The sequence below is a fragment of the Coregonus clupeaformis genome, unplaced genomic scaffold (genome assembly GCF_020615455.1).
Source record: "Coregonus clupeaformis isolate EN_2021a unplaced genomic scaffold, ASM2061545v1 scaf1784, whole genome shotgun sequence".
NCBI classification, from domain to species: domain Eukaryota; kingdom Metazoa; phylum Chordata; class Actinopteri; order Salmoniformes; family Salmonidae; genus Coregonus; species Coregonus clupeaformis.
Genome location: NW_025535238.1, coordinates 68,425 through 90,288, shown reverse-complemented (window position 1 = coordinate 90,288; position 21,864 = coordinate 68,425). Strand labels below are relative to the sequence as shown.

At 43.7% G+C, this 21,864-nt stretch overlaps 1 long non-coding RNA gene across 1 annotated transcript in view; it reads left to right on the top strand.

Annotated features, from left to right (window-relative positions):
• The first annotated feature begins 8,717 nt into the window (after window positions 1–8,717).
• LOC123487546 overlaps window positions 8,718–21,864 on the top strand; it is a 28,330-nt gene continuing 15,183 nt past the window's right edge. The window contains exon 1 of the long non-coding RNA XR_006659819.1: window positions 8,718–8,938. This is a non-coding gene — a long non-coding RNA (uncharacterized LOC123487546). The remainder of the gene's footprint in view (window positions 8,939–21,864) is intronic.

The following is a 21,864-nucleotide window of genomic DNA, read 5'->3' as shown; positions in this document are numbered from 1 at the left end:
CAGCAGCGTTGCAGTTCTTGACACACTCATGCCGGTGCGCCTGACACTCTACCATACCCTGTTCAAAGGCACTTAAATATTTTGTCACCCTCTGAATGGCACACATACACAATCCATGTCTCAATTGTCTCGAGGCTTACAAATCCTTCTTTAACCTGTCTCATCCCCTTCATCTACACTGATTGAAGTGGATTTAACAGGTGACATCAATAAGGGATCATAGCTTTCACCTGGATTCACCTGGTCAGTCTATGTCATGGAAAGAGAAGGTGTTCCTAATGTTTTGTCCACTCAGTGTATACAGAAGTAACAAATGCTAACAAAGTCGTACCTTGAAAAGCCTTGAACATTTTAAAAGAGGTGGGTGGTAGTTGGAGGATACAGTAGTGGAAATTCCAAGTCAACCATGACTATTCCACAGATTAAAGCTACAATCTGCGATCTGGGAAGTTACAAATGCATATGTCTTACACTGAACAAAAATATAAACGTAACATGCAACAATTTCAAAGATTTTACTGAGTTACAGTTCATATATAAGGATATCAGTAAATTGCAATAAATTCATTAGGCCCTAATCTATGGATTTCACATGACTGGGAATACAGATATGCATCTGTTGGTCACAGATAATTAAAGAAATTGGTGCGTGGATCAGAAAACCAGTCAGTATCTGGTGTGACCATAATTTGCCTCATGCAGTGTGACACATCTCCTTCACATAGAGTTGATCAGGCTGGTGATTGTGGCCTGTGGAATGTTGTCCCACTCCTCTTCAATGGCTGTGCAAAGTTGTGGGATATTGGTGGGAACTGGAACACTCTGTTGTACACGTCGATCCAGAGCATCGAAACATGCTCAATGGGTGAGATATCTGGTGAGTATGCAGGCCATGGAAGCCTCCAGAAATTTGTGCAGATCTTTGCAACATGGGGCTATGCATTATCATGCTGAAACATGAGGTGATGGCGGCGGATGAATGGCACGACAATGGGCCTCAGGATCTCGTCACAGTATCTCTGTGCATTCAAATTGAAATCGATCAAATGCAATTGTGTTAGTTGACCGAAGTTTATGCATGCCCATACCATAACCCCACCGCCACCGTGGGGGACTTTGTTCACAACATTGACATCAGCAGACCGCTTGCCATCTGCCCGGTACAGTTGAAACCGGGATTCATCCGTGAAGAGCACACTTCTCCAGCGTGCCAGTGGCCATCGAAGGTGAGCATTTGCCCACTGAGGTCGGTTACGACGCCGAACTACAGTCAGGTCAAGACCCTGGTGAGGACGACGAGCACACAGATGAGCTTCCCTGAGACTTTTTCGGACAGTTTGTGCAAACCCACAGTTTCATCAGCTGTCCGGGTGGCTGGTCTCAGACGATTTGTAGGTCCTGGGCTGGCGTGGTTACACAGGGTTTGCAGTTATGAGGCCGGTTGGATGTACTGCCAAATTCTCTAAAACGACATTGTAGGCAGCTTATGGTAGAGAAATTAACATTCAATTATCTGGCAACAGCGCTGGTGGACATTCCTGCAGTCAGTATGCCAATTGCACACTCCCTCAAAACTTGAGACCTCTGTGGCATTGTGTTGTGTGACAAAACGGCACATTTTAGTGGCCTTTTATTGTCCCCAGCAAAAGGTGCACCTGTGCAATGATCATGCTGTTTAATCAGCTTCTTGATATGCCACACCTGTCAGGTGGATTCATTATCTTGGCAAAGTAGAAATGCTCACTAACAGGGATGTAAACACATTTGTGCACAACATTTTAAGAGAAATAAGCCTTTTGTCCATATGAAAAATGTCTGGGATCTTTTATTTCAACTCATGAAACAAGGGACCAACACTTTATGTTGCGTTTATATTTTTGTTCTGTATGCATTTCCCCAGCCCCGTCCCTCAGCTTTTTACCAAAACAAGTGGTGGTACTAATTTTTTTCTAATGCCAGATTGTAGCTTTAAACATATTTTCCCAGGAGAGGTATTTCTGGCTGAGTGGGATGTTGTAGTATAACATTCTTAAGTATTCATATGAATATAATTAAACGCTGCATATAGTAACAACTGTATCACAATATTATTACTCAACGTGTGGGAGATTAAACTTGGGTACCATATTGGGCAACAAAACCTAATTGACGTTAAGCTCATTCAGTGAGACATTTGTTGGCAGCGGTGGGATAATATTACAGTTAAAGTCGGAAGTTTACATGCACTAAGTTGACTGTGCCTTTTAACAGCTTGGAAAATTCCAGAAAATGATGTCATGGCTTTAGAAGCTTCTGATAGGCTAATTGACATCATTTGAGTCAATTGGAGGTGCACCTGTGGATGTATTTCAAGGCCTACCTTCAAACTCAGTGCCTCTTTGCTTGACTACTCCTGGCGCAGGGTCACCTGCTCGCAGTTCCTGCGCTTGGCCCGGCCAGGGTGGGAGGTGCTCTCAGTTATCTCGTTTGCCGCATTTGAGGGGTATATTTATTCACTTTCGTCTGGATAAGAGCGCCTATCTTTTTGATCATGGGAAAATCAAAAGAAATCAGCCAAGACCTCAGGAAAAAAATGTGTAGACCTCCACAAGTCTGGTTCATCCTTGGGAGCAATTTCCAAACACCTGAAGGTACCATGTTTATCTGTACAAACAATAGTACGCAAGTATAAACACCATGGGACCACGCAGCCGTCATACCGCTCAGGAAGGAGACGCGTTCTGTCTCCTAGAGATTAACGTACTTTGGTGCGAAAAGTGCAAATCAATCCCAGAACAACAGCAAAGGACCTTGTGAAGATGCTGGAGGAAACAGGTACAAAAGTATCTATATCCACAGTAAAACGAGTCCTATATCGACATAACCTGAAAGGCCGCTCAGCAAGGAAGAAGCCACTGCTCCAAAACCGCCATAAAAAACCCAGACTACGGTTTGCAACTGCACATGGGGACAAAGATTGTACTTTTTGGAGAAATGTCCTCTGGTCTGATGAAACAACAATAGGAGTTTTTTTTGGGGGGGATGGAAGTATTACATTTTACAGTTGTTGGAATCTGTCTCTTGGGTCAACGTTATGTTTGGAGGAAAAAGGGGGTAACTTGCCAGCCGAAGAACACCATCCCAACCGTGAAGCAACATCTCAAGACATCAGTCAGGAAGTTAAAGCTTGATCGCAAATGGGTCTTCCAAATGGACAATGACACCAAGCATACTTCCAAAGTTGTGGCAAAATGGCTTAAGGACAACAAAGTCAAGGTATTGGAGTGGCCATCACAAAGCCCTGACCTCAATCCTATAGAAAATGTGTGGGCAGAACTGAAAAAGCATGTGCGAGCAAGGAGGCCTACAAACCTGACTCAGTTACACCAGCTCTGTCAGGAGGAATGGGCCAAAATTCACCCAACTTATTGTGGGAAGCTTGTGGAAGGCTACCCAAAACATTTGACCCAAGTTAAACAATGTAAAGGCAATGCTACCAAATACTAATTGACTGTATGTAAACTTCTGACCCACTGGGAATGTGATGAAAGAAATAAAAGCTAAAATAAATCATTCTCTCTACTATTATTATGACATTTCACATTCTTAAAATAAAGTGGTGATCCTAACTGACCTAAGACAGGGAATTATTACAAGGATTAAATGTCAGGAATTGTGAAAAACTGAGTTTAAATGTATTTGGCTAAGGTGTATGTAAACTTCCAACTTCAACTGTATGTGTAGCTGTGGCAGGTTTTTAGGTATAAAACATTACAACTATGTTCTCTTTACATAGTTGGTCTATTGAACCAGGAAGTGGAATGGTCAAGGGCAATACTCATTGTATTACTGTATTGGGTATTACAATCTGTGCCTGGATGTCCTGAGCACTGCTGGCTTTCTGTTCTACCTGATAATAATTGTACCCACCTGGTGTCCCAGATCTAAATCAAATTAAATCAAATGTATTTATAAAGCCCTTTTTACATCAGCAGATGACAGAAAGTGCTTATACAGAAACCCAGCCTGAAACCCCAAACAGCAAACAATGCAGATGTAGAAGCACGGTGGCTAAAAACTCCCTAGAAAGGCAAAACCTAGGAAGAATCCTAGAGAGGAACCAGGCTCTGAGGGGTGGCCAGTCCTCTCCTGGCTATACTGGGTAGAGAGGAACCAGGCTCTGAGGGGTGGCCAGTCCTCTTCTGGCTGTGCCGGGTGGAGATTATAACAGTACATGGCCATTAAGGCCAGATTTTTCTTACATTTGACATTTACATTTTAGTCATTTAGCAGACGCTCTTATCCAGAGCGACTTACAGTTAGTGAGTGCATACATAAAAAAAAAAAAATTCATACTGGCCCACCTTCTTCAAGATGTTCAAACGTTCATAGATGACCAGCAGGGTCAAATAATAATCACAGTGGTTGTAGAGGGTGCAACAGGTCAGCACCTCAGGAGTAAATGTCAGTTGGCTTTTCATAGCCGAGCATTCCGAGGTCAAGACAGCAGGTGTGTGTGTGTGTGTGAGAGAGAGGGTCGAAAACAGCAGGTCCGGGACAAGGTAGCACGTCCGGTGAACAGGTCAAGGTTCCATAGCCGGAGGCAGAACAGTTGAAACTGGATCAGCAGCACGACCAGGTGGACTGGGGACAGCCAGGAGTCTTCAGGACAGGTAATCCTGAGGCATGGTCCTAGGGCTCAGGTCCTCCCAGAGGTAGAGATAGATGGGGGAGGGAGAGAGTGATGGGAGAATTAGAGGGAGCATTCTTCAATTCACACAGGACACCAGATAAGACAGGAGAATTACACCAGATAGGACAGACTGACCCTAGCCCCCGGCACATAGACTATTGCACATAATTTGCCAAAGCACAGCCCCCACACCACTAGAGGGATATAAACAGACCACCAACTTACTACCCTGAGACAAGGCTGAGTATAGCCCAGGAAGATCTCCTCCACCGCATGAGCCTGAGAGGGTCGCAAAACCGGACAGGAAGATCACGTCAGTGACTCAACCCACTTAAGTTGAGTATAGCGAAAAAGGCCTGGCACGACGTGACGCACCCCTCCTAGGGACGGCATGGGAGAGCACTAGTAAGCCAGTGACTCAGTCCCCAATAGGGTCAGAGGCAGAGAATCAAAGTGGAGAGAGGGGAGCCGGCCAGGCAGAGACAGCAAGGGCGGTGCGTCGCTCCAGTGCCTTGCCGTTCACCTTCGCACCCCTGGGCCAGACTCCACTCAATCATAGGACCTATTGAAGAGAGTCTTCAGTAAAGACTTAAAGGTCGAGACCGAGTCTGCATCTCTCACATGGATAAGGAGAAAGCCCTGCCTCCAGCTGTTTGCTTCGAAATTCTAGTGACAATAAGGAGGCCTGCGTCTTGTGACCGTAGCGTACGTGTAGGTATGTACGGCAGGACCTAATCGGAGAGATAGGTACGAGAAAGTCCATGTAATGCTTTGTAAGTTAGCAGTAAAACCTTGAAATCAGCCCTAGCCTCAACAGGAGGCTAGCACTGGAGTAATATGATCACATTTTTATCAGTCCCTGATAAGAGGGGAAGAATGAAAATCAGCAGTGGAACTGGACTGGAGGTCCAGATTGGAGTATCCCTGCTCTATTACTTAGTGACATCATCACTGTATCATTTCATTTCCTGTATTCCAGACTTACAATGTATCATTTAACTTCCTGGATTCCAGACTTACAATGTATCATTTCACTTTGTGTATTCCAGACTTACGATGTATCATTTCACTTCCTGTATTCCAGACTTACGACGAATCTTTTCACTTTCTGTATTCCAGACTTACGATGTATAATTTCACTTCCTGCATTCCAGACTTACGAGTGCCTCTGTGTCCCCGGATGGGAGGGCGAGTTCTGCCAACAGGAAATAGACGAGTGTTCGTCACAGCCGTGCAAAAACAACGCCACCTGTACCGACCTCCTCAACAGCTACAGGTTGGTACCACAGTAGGGTTGTGTCTGATTCTCACCCTAGGGCAAAGCTACCAGTAGGTACCACAGAAAGGTTGTGTCTGATTCTCACCCTAGGGCAAAGCTACCAGTAGGTACCACAGAAAGGTTGTGTCTGATTCTCACCCTAGGGCAAAGCTACCAGTAGGTACCACAGTAGGGTTGTGTCTGATTCAGACCATAGGGCAAAGCTACCAGTAGGTACCACAGTAGGGTTGTGTCTGATTCAGACCATAGGGCAAAGCTACCAGTAGGTACCACAGAAAGGTTGTGTCTGATTCTCACCCTAGGGCAAAGCTACCAGTAGATACCACAGTAGGGTTGTGTCTGATTCAGACCATAGGGCAAAGCTACCAGTAGATACCACAGTAGGGTTGTGTCTGATTCTCACCCTAGGGCAAAGCTACCAGTAGGTACCACAGTAGGGTTGTGTCTGATTCAGACCATAGTACAAAGCTACCAGTAGGTACCACAGTAGGGTTGTGTCTGATTCTCACCCTAGGGCAAAGCTACCAGTAGGTACCACAGTAGGGTTGTGTCTGATTCTCACCATTGGGCAAAGCTACCAGTAGGTACCACAGAAAGGTAGTGTCTGATTCTCACCCTAGGGCAAAGCTACCAGTAGGTACCACAGAAAGGTTGTGTCTGATTCTCACCCTAGGGCAAAACTACCAGTAGGTACCACAGTAGGGTTGTGTCTGATTCTCACCATTGGGCAAAGCTACCAGTAGGTACCACAGAAAGGTAGTGTCTGATTCTCACCCTAGGGCAAAGCTACCAGTAGGTACCACAGAAAGGTTGTGTCTGATTCTCACCCTAGGGCAAAGCTACCAGTAGGTACCACAGAAAGGTTGTGTCTGATTCTCACCATTGGGCAAAGCTACCAGTAGGTACCACAGTAGGGTTGTGTCTGATTCTCACCATTGGGCAAAGCTACCAGTAGGTACCACAGAAAGGTAGTGTCTGATTCTCACCCTAGGGCAAAGCTACCAGTAGGTTCCACAGAAAGGTTGTGTCTGATTCTCACCCTAGGGCAAAGCTACCAGTAGGTACCACAGTAGGGTTGTGTCTGATTCTCACCATTGGGCAAAGCTACCAGTAGGTACCACAGTAGGGTTGTGTCTGATTCAGACCATAGGGCAAAGCCAAGCTGTACTGGGCTGGCCTGGTTACAGATCCACCAACTGAAAAGAACAATTTGAAAAGAACATATCAGAGCCAGTACAGTGTGGGTCCACCCTATAGTGTTAATCAGACAGTACAGTGTGGGTCCACCCTATAGTGTTAATCAGACAGTACAGTGTGGGTCCACCCTATAGTGTTAATCAGACAGTACAGTGTGGGTCCACCCTATAGTGTTAATCAGACAGTACAGTGTGGGTCCACCCTATAGTGTTAATCAGACAGTACAGTGTGGGTCCACCCTATAGTGTTAATCAGACAGTACAGTGTGGGTCCACCCTATAGTGTTAATCAGACAGTACAGTGTGGGTCCACCCTATAGTGTTAATCAGACAGTACAGTGTGGGTCCACCCTATAGTGTTAATCAGACAGTACAGTGTGGGTCCACCCTATAGTGTTAATCAGACAGTACAGTGTGGGTCCACCCTATAGTGTTAATCAGACAGTACAGTGTGGGTCCACCCTATAGTGTTAATCAGACAGTACAGTGTGGGTCCACCCTATAGTGTTAATCAGACAGTACAGTGTGGGTCCACCCTATAGTGTTAATCAATCACAGTCAGTGTCCTTGCATCAGTCTACGCAGTCACATAATAAATGCAAGGAGGCCTTGCTCAGATAGCCTGGGGTGGTCTAGCTGTAATGGCCTCTGCCTCCAGCACTGGCAAACCCATGTTGGCGTGGGTTCGAATCCAGCCCACTGCCCTTGGAACACGAACCCTCTCCTATCTTTCCTCTCACTCTCTCTATCCAAGAAAATATGAAAAATACCAGAGAGAGAAGGAGGAAAATGCTCAGATAGTGATCATATTTAGTGATTATATTTCCACCTAGCTACCAGCAGCAGCGATAATGAACTGCAGATGGCAGGTCAAACTAATGAATCAATCAATGGCTCGCAGCATGAAGGGTTTCTGGGGATCTGTGAGTCATCGGGAGGGAAAACGGCTGTATTTGCTCTACTTAATGTGTCTTCACAGGGGGGGGAGGATGGAGAGACAGAGAGAGAGGAGGGGGAGAGAGAGAGGGAGATAGAGGATGGAGATAGAGGAGGGGGAGAGAGAGGGGGAGATAGAGGATGGAGAGACGGAGATAGAGGAGGGGGAGAGAGAGAGGGAGATAGAGGATGGAGAGATAGAGGAGGGGGAGGAGAGATAGAGGAGGGGGAGGAGAGAGAGAGGAGGGAGGGAAAACTGGTATCTGCTCTACCTTGAGGGAGGAGGGGAGGAGAGAGCGAGAGAGAGAACTTAAGTTCACACAGGACACCACATAAGAGAGAGGATGGAGGGAAATAACATGTTAGTTAAATCATTAACACATATCATTTGTTTTGTAGAAACGATCCCCAACCTTTGTATTATATGTGAATATCAATATCAACCAGAGCTCTCCTTTCCTACCGGTTCCCTCTTAATGCTATGTTGCTAGTTACATCATAAACACATAGGCCTAGAATTTATTTTTAAAGAAAATATATCCAACCTTTGTGTAGAGAACACCAATACCAACCCTAACTCCTTCTGTCTCCCCAGGTGTCTGTGCCCGCGGGGCTGGGCAGGTGTGGACTGCTCTGTGGATGTGGATGAGTGTGACTCTGGGCCCTGTCTGAACGGAGCTCAGTGTCAGGAGTCACCCCTACCTGGGGAGTTCAGCTGCACCTGCCCCCCCTTCTTCAGTGGGCCCTTATGCAATGTACCCTTTGACCCATGTGACCCCGCCCACAACCCCTGCCTGCACAATGCCACCTGCCTGACTCATTCTGATGGAACAGCAGCCTGCAGATGCCGACCCGGTGAGCTACTATTAGTTCCTGTGGTGTAGTCCAGTGATCTACTATTATAGCCTGTGGTGTAGTCCAGTGAGCTGCTATTAGTTCCTGTGGTGTAGACCAGTGAACTACTATTAGTTCCTGTGGTGTAGACCAGTGAACTACTATTAGTTCCTGTGGTGTAGTCCAGTGAGCTACGATTATAGCCTGTGGTGTAGTTCAGTGAGCTACTATTATAGCCTGTGGTGTAGTCCAGTGAGCTACTATTAGTTCCTGTGGTGTAGTCCACTGAGCTACTGATAGTTCCTGTGGTGTAGACCAGTGAGCTACTATTAGTTCCTGTGGTGTAGTCCAGCGAGCTACTATTAGTTCCTGTGGTGTAGACCAGTGAACTACTATTAGTTCCTGTGGTGTAGTCCAGTGAGCTACTATTATAGCATGTGGTGTAGTCCAGTGAGCTACTATTAGTTCATGTGGTGTAGTCCAGTGAGCTACTATTAGTTCCTGTGGAGTAGTCCAGTGAGCTACTATTAGTTCCTGTAGTGTAGACCAGTGAACTACTATTAGTTCCTGTGGTGTAGACCAGTGGTCTACTATTATAGCCTGTGGTGTAGTCCAGTGAGCTAATATTAGTTCCTGTGGTGTAGTCCAGTGAGCTACTATTAGTTCCTGTAGTGTAGACCAGTGAACTACTATTAGTTCCTGTGGTGTAGACCAGTGGTCTACTATTATAGCCTGTGGTGTAGTCCAGTGAGCTACTATTAGTTCCTGTGGTGTAGACCAGTGAGCTACTATTAGTTATTGTGGTGTAGACCAGTGAACTACTATTAGTTCATGTGGTGTAGTCCAGTGAGCTACTATTAGTTCCTGTGGTGTAATCCAGTGAGCTACTATTAGTTCCTGTGGTGTAGACCAGTGAACTACTATTATTTATTGTGGTGTAGACCAGTGAACTAGTATTAGTTCCTGTGTTGTAGTCCATTGAGCTACTATTAGTTCCTGTGGTGTAGACCAGTGAACTACTATTAGTCCCTGTGGTGTAGTCCAGTGAGCTACTATTATAGCCTGTGGTGTAGACCAGTGAACTACTATTAGTTCCTGTGGTGTAGACCAGTGAACTACTAGTAGTTCCTGTGGTGTAGTCCAGTGAGCTACTATTAGTTCCTGTGGTGTAGACCAGTGAGCTACTATTATAGCCTGTGGTGTAGTAAAGTGATCTACTATTAGTTCCTGTGGTGTAGTCCAGTGAGCTATTATTTCCTGTGGTGTAGTCCAGTGATCTACTATTATAGCCTGTGGTGTAGTCAATTGAGCTACTATTAGTTCCTGTGGCGTAGTCCAGTGAGCTACTATTAGTTACTGTGGTGTAGTCCAGTGAGCTATTAGTTCCTGTGGTGTAGTACAGTGATCTACTATTATAGCCTGTGGTGTAGTCCAGTGAACTACTATTATTTCCTGTGGTGTAGTCCAGTGATCTACTATTATAGCCTGTGGTGTAGTCCAGTGAACTACTATTAGTTCCTGTGGTGTAGACCAGTGAGCTACTATTATTTCCTGTGGTGTAGTCCAGTGATCTACTATTATAGCCTGTGGTGTAGTCCAGTGAGCTACTATTAGTTCCTGTGGCGTAGTCCAGTGAGCTACTATTAGTTACTGTGGTGTAGTCCAGTGAGCTATTAGTTCCTGTGGTGTAGTACAGTGATATACTATTATAGCCTGTGGTGTAGTCCAGTGAACTACTATTATTTCCTGTGGTGTAGTCCAGTGATCTACTATTAGTTCCTGTGGTGTAGACCAGTGAGCTACTATTATAGCCTGTGGGGTAGACCAGTGAGCTACTATTAGTTCCTGTGGTGTAGTCCAATGAGATACTATTAGTTCCTGTGGTGTAGTCCAGTGAGCTACTATTAGTTCCTGTGGTGTATTCCAGTGATCTACTATTATAGCCTGTGGTTTAGTCCAGTGAACTACTATTAGTTATTGTGGTGTAGTCCAGTGAGCTACTATTAGTTCCTGTGGTGTAGACCAGTGAGCTACTATTATAGCCTGTGGTGTAGTCCAGTGAGCTACTATTAGTTCCTGTGGTGTAGTCCAGTGAGCTACTATTAGTTCCTCTGGTGTTGTCCAGTGAGCTACTATTAGTTCCTGTGGTGTAGACCAGTGATCTACTATTATAGCCTGTGGTGTAGTCCAGTGAACTACTATTAGTTCCTGTGGTGTAGTCCAGTGAGATACTATTAGTTCCTGTGGTGTAGACCAGTGAACTACTATTAGTTCCTGTGGTGTAGATCAGTGAACTACTATTAGTTCCTGTGGTGTAGACCAGTGATCTACTATTATAGCCTGTGGTGTAGTCCAGTGAGCTACTATTATAGCCTGTGGTGTAGTCCAGTGAGCTACTATTAGTTCATGTGGTGTAGTCCAGTGAGCTACTATTAGTTCCTGTGGAGTAGTCCAGTGAGCTACTATTAGTTCCTGTGATGTAGTCCAGTGAGCTACTATTAGTTCCTTATTGTAGACCAGTGAACTATTAGTTCCTGTGGTGTGGACCAGTAGTCTACTATTATAGCCTGTGGTGTAGTCCAGTGAGCTACTATTAGTTCCTGTGGTGTAGACCCGTGAGCTAATATTAGTTATTGTGGTGTAGACCAGTAAACTACTATTAGTTCCTGTGTTGTAGTCCAGTGAGCTACTATTAGTTCCTGTGGTGTAGACCAGTGAACTACTATTAGTTCCTGTGGTGTAGTCCAGTGAACTACTATTATAGCCTGTGGTGTAGTCCAGTGAACTACTATTATAGCCTGTGGTGTAGACCAGTGAACTACTATTAGTTCCTGTGTTGTAGTCCAGTGAGCTACTATTAGTTCCTGTGGTGTAGACCAGTGATCTACTATTAGTTCCTGTGGTGTAGACCAGTGAGCTACTATTATAGCCTGTGGTGTAGTCCAGTGAACTACTATTATAGCCTGTGGTGTAGTCCAGTGAGCTACTATTATAGCCTGTGGTGTAGTCCAGTGATCTACTATTAGTTCCTGTGGTGTAGTCCAGTGAACTACTATTATAGCCTGTGGTGTAGGCCAGTGATCTACTATTATAGCCTGTGGTGTAGTTCAGTGATCTACTATTATTTCCTGTGGTGTAGTCCAGTGATCTACTATTAGTTCCTGTGGCGTCAGTGATCTACTATTAGTTCCTGTGGTGTAGTCCAGTGATCTACTAATTAGTTCATGTGGTGTAGACCAGTGAGCTACTATTATAGCCTGTGGTGTAGTCCAGTGAGCTATTAGTTCCTGTGGTGTAGTCCAGTGATCTACTATTAGTTCCTGTGGTGTAGTCCAGTGAGCTACTATTATAGCCTGTGGTGTAGTCCAGTGAGCTATTAGTTCCTGTGGTGTAGTCCAGTGATCTACTATTAGTTCTTGTGGTGTAGTCCAGTGAGCTACTATTATAGCCTGTGGTGTAGTCCAGTGAGCTATTAGTTCCTGTGGTGTAGTCCAGTGATCTACTATTAGTTCCTGTGGTGTAGTCCAGTGAGCTACTATTATTTCCTGTGGTGTAGTCCAGTGAGCTAGTAGAGTAGATAACAATTCCAGTAGGGTCATTTGATGGATACCAGTGATCCACTATTTTCCAGTAGGATATTTGATGTAGACCGGTGATTTACTATTATACCAGTGGGATATTTGATGTAGACCAGTGATCCACTATTATACCAGTAGGATATTTGATGTAGCCCGGTGAGCTAAAACAGCCCTTCAGGTTGTGTAGTGCTGCCAAAATGCCCAATTAAATGTTTTTGAAATTAGAAAAACCATAGAAACAGAGTGCTTTCATGTAGCCTGCTTTCAGGTGGTGTAATGGCTCATAATGCCCAATTAAATGTTATGAAATAAAAAGGGTTAGTTGTCACAAACACAGCCACACTGAGTATACAAAACATGCTCTTTCCATGACATAGACTGACCAAGTGAAAGCTATGATCTCTAATTAATGTAACTTGTTAAATCCACTTCAATCAGTGTAGATGAAGGGGAGGAGATAGGTTAAAGAAGGATATTTAAGCCTTGAGACAATTGAGACATGGATTGTGTATGTGTGCCATTCAGAGGGTGAATGGGCAAGACAAAAGATTTAAGTGCCTTTGAACGGGGTATGGTAGTAGGTGTCAGGCGCACTGGTTTGATTGTGTCAGAAACTGCAACGCTGCTGGGTTTTTCATGCTCAACAGTTTCCCGTGTGTATCAGGAATGGTCCACCACCCAAAGGTCATCCAGCCAACTTGACACAACTGTGGGAAACATTGGCGTCAACATGGGCCAGCATCCCTGTGGAAAGCTTTCGACACCTTGTAGTCCATGCCCCGACAACTTGAGGCTGTTCTGAGGGCAAACTCAATATTAGGAAGGTCTTCCAAATGTTTTGTACACTCAGTGTAGACATTGAGTACCTTGGTATAGGTCTCTCAGGTCGTGTGATGGGACTTTAATGTCCAATTAAATATTTAGACATGTACGAGAAAAAAAAATGTTTCTGTCTAGTGAATATGTTTACATTCCATCCATTTAGTCAGAGTCTGAGAATGAGACCTGTCACATAATAGGTGATACAAAATGGACATGCATTGTGTTTCACTGTTTTTGACTAGTTTCTGGTGTGGTGTGTGCGTGCTTGTGCATGCGCACGCGTGTGCGCGCGTGTGTTTGTGCGTGCTTGTGCGCGTGTGTTTGTGCGTGCTTGTGTGTGTGTGCCTGTAGGTTTGCTTAGCCCACATGGAGGACTGCAACAGATCTGTGGTGGTGTTTGTCCCTTATTGTCCCCAGCTTGTGGTTAGAATGATCAATGGCTCTAAGAACTAAACAACTGAACAGAACAACCTGTAGTTCTAACTAGACTAGTAGACTCTCCCTCCCGTGTGTGTGTGTGTGTGTGTGTGTGTGTGTGTGTGTGTGTGTGTGTGTGTGTGTGTGTGTGTGTGTGTGTGTGTGTGTGTGTGTGTGTTTGCGCGCGTGCGTGCGTGCGTGTGCGTGTAGAAGTGCAACACCCTACCAGAGGCTGTTGTTCATTCACTGTGGCATGTATGATGGGGAACAACAGATCTTATCAATTCACTGGGCAATTGCAATTCACCCCTGCAGATTTGATTTGCAGTTGTTCCAAGCTGTGCTGCAACAACCTGCTTATAAGGCAAGTTTGATGCGCGTTAGATAAATCTAATCAAATGAAACAATTTATTTGTTACATACTTCCTAAACAACAGCTGTAGACTAACAGTGAAATGCTTACTTAAGGGCCCTTCCCAACAATGCAGAGAGAAAATAAAATAGAGAAATAATAGAAAAATAAAACACGTAATATTAAAAGTAATAATAGATCCACAATGAGTAATGATAACTGGTCTATATACACGGGGTACCAGTACTGAGTAATGCTAACTTGTCTATATACATGGGGTACCAGTACTGAGTAATGATAAATTGTCTATATACACGGGGTACCAGTACTGAGTAATGATAACTTGTCTATATACATGGGGTACCAGTACTGAGTAATGATAACTTGTCTATACACACTGGGTACCAGTACTGAGTAATGATAACTTGTCTATATACACGGGGTACCAGTACTGAGTAATGATAACTTGTCTATATACACGGGGTACCAGTACTGAGTAATGATAACTTGTCTATATACACTGGGTACCAGTACTGAGTAATGATAACTTGTCTATTTACACGGGGTACCAGTACTGAGTAATGATAACTTGTCTATATACACTGGGTACCAGTACTGAGTAATGATAACTTGTCTATATACACAGGGTACCAGTACTGAGTAATGATAACTTGTCTATATACATGGGGTACCAGTACTGAGTAATGATAACATGTCTATATACACGGGGTACCAGTACTGAGTAATGATAACTTGTCTATATACACGGGTACCAGTACTGAGTAATGATAACTTGTCTATATACACGGGGTACCAGTACTGAGTAATGATAACTTGTCTATATACACTGGGTACCAGTACTGAGTAATGATAACTTGTCTATATACACGGGGTACCAGTACTGAGTAATGATAACTTGTCTATATACACTGGGTACCAGTACTGAGTAATGATAACTTGTCTATATACACGGGGTACCAGTACTGAGTAATGATAACTTGTCTATATACACGGGGTACCAGTACTGAGTAATGATAACTTGTCTATAAACACGGGGTACCAGTACTGAGTAATGATAACTTGTCTATATACACTGGGTACCAGTACTGAGTAATGATAACTTGTCTATATACACTGGGTACCAGTACTGAGTAATGATAACTTGTCTATATACACGGGGTACCAGTACTGAGTAATGATAACTTGTCTATATACACGGGGATGGAATGATATGACCGGAGATGGCACCACATACAGGATCACAGAGATAGGATGATATGACTGGAGATGGCGCCACGTGTGTGTGTAGATGTGCGTGTGCGTGTGTGTGTGTGTGTCACCAGAGATGACATCACAGGCAGAAAGAAGTCTTGTGTAAATGAAGTGTTCATGTAATATTTATCACACAATGATGTATGGTTCCTATCTGGTACAAGCACCTCCACACACACACACTCACAAAAACTCACACACACTCACAAAACACACACACACACACACACAAACCTCACACACCTCACACTGCATTACAGGAACAAGCCCTTGTACAGGATGTAATTATTTTAAAAGCAGAGTAATAAGACAGGAATGGAATAACGTGTTCTCACCTAAAAGACCTGAGCTTCACTTTAACAGCCAGGGGTTAAGAATTGGTGTTGCCATAGTTTCCTCAACAGAGGAGGAATGAGAGGAGGAGGAGAATGAGGAAGAGGAGAAGAGAAGCTAAGGGAAGGATAGAGTGGTGTTAGAGTAGCTTAGTAAAACAGATGGTAATGTGTTGCACTCTGGGGAAAAAGCATTCTTCAGAACCTCTCCTCCTCTCCCCTTCCCTCATCTCTTCTCCCCTTCCCTCATATTTCCTCTCCTCTCTTCTCCTCTCTTTTCCTCTCCTCTCCTCTCCTCTTAGAAAAAAGCTATCTTTAAAACATTTGTGGATATTTTTAGTTTTTTGCAGGTGGGTGAAAGGATTCTACCTAGAACCATGAAGGGTGACTGGACAGGGATGAGCCAGAACAGCCCTTTATCTAAGAGTGTAGTTTCAGCAGAGCAGGTTGAGTGGTGACAAATAGAGCACCTTCAGCTCCTCAGTGTCATGGTGTCACCTCTGGGCCTGGTAGACACATGGTGATGATCGTGGCCACTCACGGAGCCTTGAGAGTACCTGTTTGTTGTCTGTGTAACCATGGTAGCGGGAAGGGTTTTCTTCTTCAAGGGTCTCTCCTGGAAATTGAAATCGGTGTCTATAAGAAGAAACATATTCAAGGCATTGCTAAGATAGTTCCAAACCAATAGATATGCTTACAGACATAGCAGTGGAAAATATGTACAGTCCAGTCCAGGTACCTTTCAAGTCCTATGTACATTCAAACGATTGTATAGTTCATAACCAATAGTATATAGACATTCTTCACCAACAATGTACATCCTACAGTACCAGTGAGTCAAGTCTGTGTCCCAATAGTACCCTATTCCCTACATAATGCACTCTTAGATAAGACTCTGGTCAAAATTAGTGCACTATAAAGGGAATGAGGTGCCATTTGGGACGCAACATATGTTTCCACCTGTTTGTCCCACCACCAGGTCTTTAGCTCCTCTCAGGCCACAGGGAGCTATTTGAGGAGAGAACCATTATATTGATGGGCTTGTTATGAATTGCAGCCCGGGAGAGAGGCGAACCAAACTAAAAGGAATCAGATTATCTGGCAAGATGGAGTGAAATAATTCAGAAGCGTCGTCGTCCGTTGGTCGCTCCGCATCGCTTTACATTTGCACTCAGCAACATGGAGCTAGGTAGGAATATCCCTCAGGTATCCCAGACCAGTCATCAACATGGAGCTGGGTAGGAATATCCCTCAGGTATCCCAGACCAGTCAGCAACATGGAGCTGGGTAGGAATATCCCTCAGGTATCCCAGACCAGTAGTGCACGTGTGTGCATCTATCAGTTACACATACTTGTCAGTACTAGGGCTGTTGCGGAGACCGTATTACTGCCACACCGGAAGTCATCTGTCATGACCGCAGTAAAATTCCACGTGACAGTAATCTCCTTTTATGCACTCTGGATATGCGTTAGTAGTACCCAACTGCTAACGATCATCGGGTCACTAATGGCCTGGTACCCAGCGCTCTATTGTCCCTCTAACCACTCTGACATCAATGCAAATGCAATCGAAAATCACATCAAACACTTATCTTCAAAACAGTGTCGTGCTTTTAAAACGCAACTTCACTGTGATCAGTCAATTTGAAGAAAGAAGTTCAACAACAGGTTGAAACTGAGTGGAAAACATGGTCGTTGTTTCAAAGCCTAACACAACTAAATGGACAGCTCTTTCTAAGGTGATGATTAATTCAACACACATACTGTTAGAGCTTATTCATACCATAGACCTATTTATGAGCCCAAGCCCGAAAACCCCCCTGAATTAAAATAAAGATTGTGCCGTTATACAATACAAAGCCTAATATCCTACTGCATATTACACATGGCAGAAAGATGCTGTTCGTTCATTGATTGTGCAGGGCGGCTTACAGAGTTAGTCTACAATTATAGTGAATTTGTCTTTGATTTTGAATAGTCTAGTAATAGGGCATTTGTTTTATATTTTCAACAGCATCTTTCGACCTGCTGTTGAACTTCTTTCTTCAAATTGACTGATGACAGTGAGGTGCGTTTTAAAAGCACGACACTGTTTTGATGATAAGTGTTTGATGTGATTTTTATTAATAGGCTGACACATGACCTTTAGCTACAGAATATCTCACCACCCGTGCGTTTCCATCTCCTCTCTCTCTCTCCTTCATCCCTTTCTTGGGCGCACAGAGAGAGGGGCTGTTCAACAGTTTCATTAAATATGTTTCGTTGTGAAAACATGTTACTATCGATGTTCCCCGAACAAATTTCACTTGGTTTGCCTAATTAAGCACTGGGTAGCTGCAGGAACAGGGTTGGAGAGCCCATGGATTAGCGAGAGGCTGCATGCTCCTCAAACAGTGGTTGATGGCTGGAGTGAAATAAGTGTTCTTATAAGGCCAGACATTTATTTTTGCAATCCCGTGTGAAAGCAGGGTTTTGATGGTTGCCACTAAAAAGAGGAGGATCCCAGCTGCTACTAAATTTATTTCTCAGCTGCTCATATTAAGCACATGCTCCGCTATGAAACCGGAGTAGCCTACTCAGCATCATTGAAAAAACGAACTGCGGGAAAGCGGCCTCCATTCGTTATTCGGGTGCATACTGATGACATGTATTTTTTCCCCTGCCACTGTTCCTGCCCGTTTTGATAATGGACCATTTGTAAATCGAAACAAATTTAGCATGTTAGTAAAAATAGTCTGATGGGTGAAAATATGATCACTTGATGAGAGAACAGCGTGTGCAGCCTGAGGCAAGGAACTTTCTCAAATCATCAATAGCCTATAGCCACATCATGCAGCCTGAGGCAAGGAACTTTCTCAAATCATCATAGCCTATAGCCACACATGCAGCCTGAGGCAAGAATCATCTCTAGCCACATCATGCAGCTAGCAAGGAACTTTCTCAAATCATCAATAGCCTATAGCCACATCTGCAGCCTGAGGCAAGGAACTTTCAGCAGCCATATTTGTTTTGTTGGCAATCTAAGGTTCGTATCCTTTACTGCTAAAGTTGACAAATAACTAAATCTAACGTATAGGACTTGTTTCAAATGATCACGTTTACGCTCAACATAGCCACTTCATATGCGCACTCACTCCGGAAAGGGAAAAATATAATTTATATTTTATTCAGCTAAGTTCAATTATATTATTCTTACTATAAAATCATTTAATAATAAAATAATGGCACAGAACTTATAAGCATATCTTGTCTGCTAAATGAACAAGCCTACAGCCAATGGCATGGAGCATAGCCAGATAACATACAGTAGGCCAACTCATATTCTGTTCTTCTAAAAAAAAACATTTTCTTCATATCATAAAGTTTCTTTAGACCTACCTAAAATAAATTGATTATTATATATTAAATAGATTTATTAGACTTGTTCAAATGTAGATGTTCCAAAGGCGTGCATCAGCGGCTTGAATGTGTGGAGGCCTGTAGATGCTAGACGTGTTTATGTTAATTAACAGACAATTACCAGTGAGACCGGCATCATTTGCATGACAATAACCTGATAAAATGTCATGACCGCAACAGCCCTAGTCAGTACATACACTCAACAAGTAGGTCACACGAGGGAGAGACGTTGTGCCGTGAGGTGTTGCTTTATTTGTTTTTTTTTAAACCAGGTTTGCTGTTCACTTGCACTATATTATATGGAAGGGGGTTCCATGCACTCATGGCTCTATATAATACTGTACGTTCCCTTGAATATGTTGTGGACCTGGGGACTATGAAAAGACCCCTGGTGGCATGTCTGGTGGGGTAAGTGTGTGTGTCAGAGCTGTGTGTAAGTTGATTATGCAAACAATTTGGAATTTCCAACACATTCAAATTTCTTATAACAATTTTTAAGCGATGCGGTCAGTCATTACTCAACTCTTAGCCAAGAGAGACTGCCATGCATAGTATTAATATTAGCCCTCTTATTACAATGAAGAGCAAGACGTGCCACTCTGTTCTGGACCAGCTGCACCTGAACTAGGTCTTTCTTTGCAGCACTTTTAGAGATGTTCAGGACCAGTTTATTACTGCCCATCCGTTCTATAACTGACTGCAACTCTTTGTTTAGGGTTGCAGTGATTTCACTAGATGTGGTTGCTGACGCGTATAGGGTTGAATCATCAGCATACATGGACACATGTTTTGTTTAATGCCAGTGGCAGGTCATTGGTAAAAATAGAAAGAGTAGAGGGCCTAGAGAGCTGCCCTGGTTAACATTAGAGAAGCTTCCATTAAAGAAAACCCTTTGAGTTCTATTAGATAGATAGCTCTGAATCCACGATATGGCAGAGGTTGAAAAGCCATAACACATAAGTGTTTTCAACAACAGGTTATGGTCAATAATATCAAAGGCTGCACTGAAATCCAACACTACAGCTCCCACAATCTTCTTATTATCAAGAAAAGCCTTAGATTCATGCGCTGACATGATCATAACAATCCACCACCCCTCTCTATCCCTGTCTCTGTGCATGAAGCGCCTGCATCATGTCATTACCGTGCCCTCCACTGCCAGAGAGCAAATTGTCCCCATCTTGTGTGGTGAATGGAGTGTCTGGGGAAAATAACTGGACCATAGAATAGCTGTGTAGCATCTTCAAGCTAACTTTCAGATATGGAATGGTACGTCCCAAATGGCACCCTATTCCCTACATAGCGGCCTATGGACCAGGGCCCATAGTAGTGCACTACATAGGGAATAAGGTATCATTTGGGATGCGGCTGATATCAATATGTGACTCAGATCAAAGTGTCTGAAGGAGAGAATCCAAGTTTCAGTCAGTATCCCAACTCATGCTGTAATAAATGTTTTGGGTCCATCAAATTAGCTTTACATCAGTTCAAAAACGTCCATCTTCCCTGAGAGCTATTTTGTATCTGTCCTTCTCTCTCTAGACTCAGCATACCTAATCTTTACCCCTAAAAGCACTTTCTCCATTTTCTCAGCCCTCTTTTTCACTCTCAGGAACCGATTGAGCAGTATACTAAAGTAAATGTGGTCTCAGAAGTAAAAGTCTGAAGCTTTCTGTCTTTAATCTTTTTTGCCAATTGACCATGTGCCTCTCCATTTACTTCTCTCCCCATGCTGTCCATTCCATCGTTTGTGTGTCTCCACAATGCGCCTGCTCAGCTGAAATCAAAGCTCTGTTGAAAGGCTTCCACCTTGACAATATCATTTGGCTTTTCAGACTGCTACAAATGCAGTGTAGGCCTGGCTGCACTCTCCTGGGTTGAGAGAGAGGCCGCGTCCCAAAGTGCACCTGATTACCCTACATAGTGTATTACTTTGGACCAGGGCCCTAGTCATAAATAGTGAGCTATATAGAGAATAGGGTGCCATTTGGGACGCAGCAGACAAAGTGTGTAGACTTGGCTGCACTCTCCTGAGATGAAACGGAGAGCCTTATGAAGCATCAGCCAAAGCTTTTGACTCAGTTTCTTCAATGCAACCTTCTCCACCTCTTGCATTGAATGGGTTTTCTTTGAATGTGTGTATTCATTAAAACGAGAGACCTATAATGGAAGTGTCTCTATTTATTGTATACACCAATCCTGTGTGACTCACAGGTATTTTACTGAACGTACTACAACAAGGGTTCCCAAGCTTTTTTGTCCAACGACCCCATTTTGATATCTGAAAATTCCCGTGACCCCAACCATGTGAAATAAATGATGTAATTAACAACCAATGTTTACTTTTTTAATTGGGGCTATGGCAGTCAATTGAAAAACATTCTAACAGTATTTCTGATTGTCTTCTCAACTCACCATCACATATTTTTAATGTGGCGCTATGACAGTCAATAGCAAATGAGTCTGAAATAATGTATCTTATCTCACCACCACTAATGAGATGGGTGTGGCTTGATGCATGTCGCATCGGAGCTTCTCAAAGTCAGGGGGGTGTGGTCGACAGTGTGCACCTCATCTCTGCTGTCACATCCAACCTGGATCGATATTTGGTTTTAATGCAGACGAGAGCACCTGACTCCAGCTTCACACAGATATGAGCCGGCGGAGGGTACCATGAGTTTTATGGAGCTTTCAACACAACTGGGAACTCTGAAAAATACAAGGTCAAATCATGATGTCAGTGATCTTCAGGTCGGAAAGTCGGAGCTCTAGAA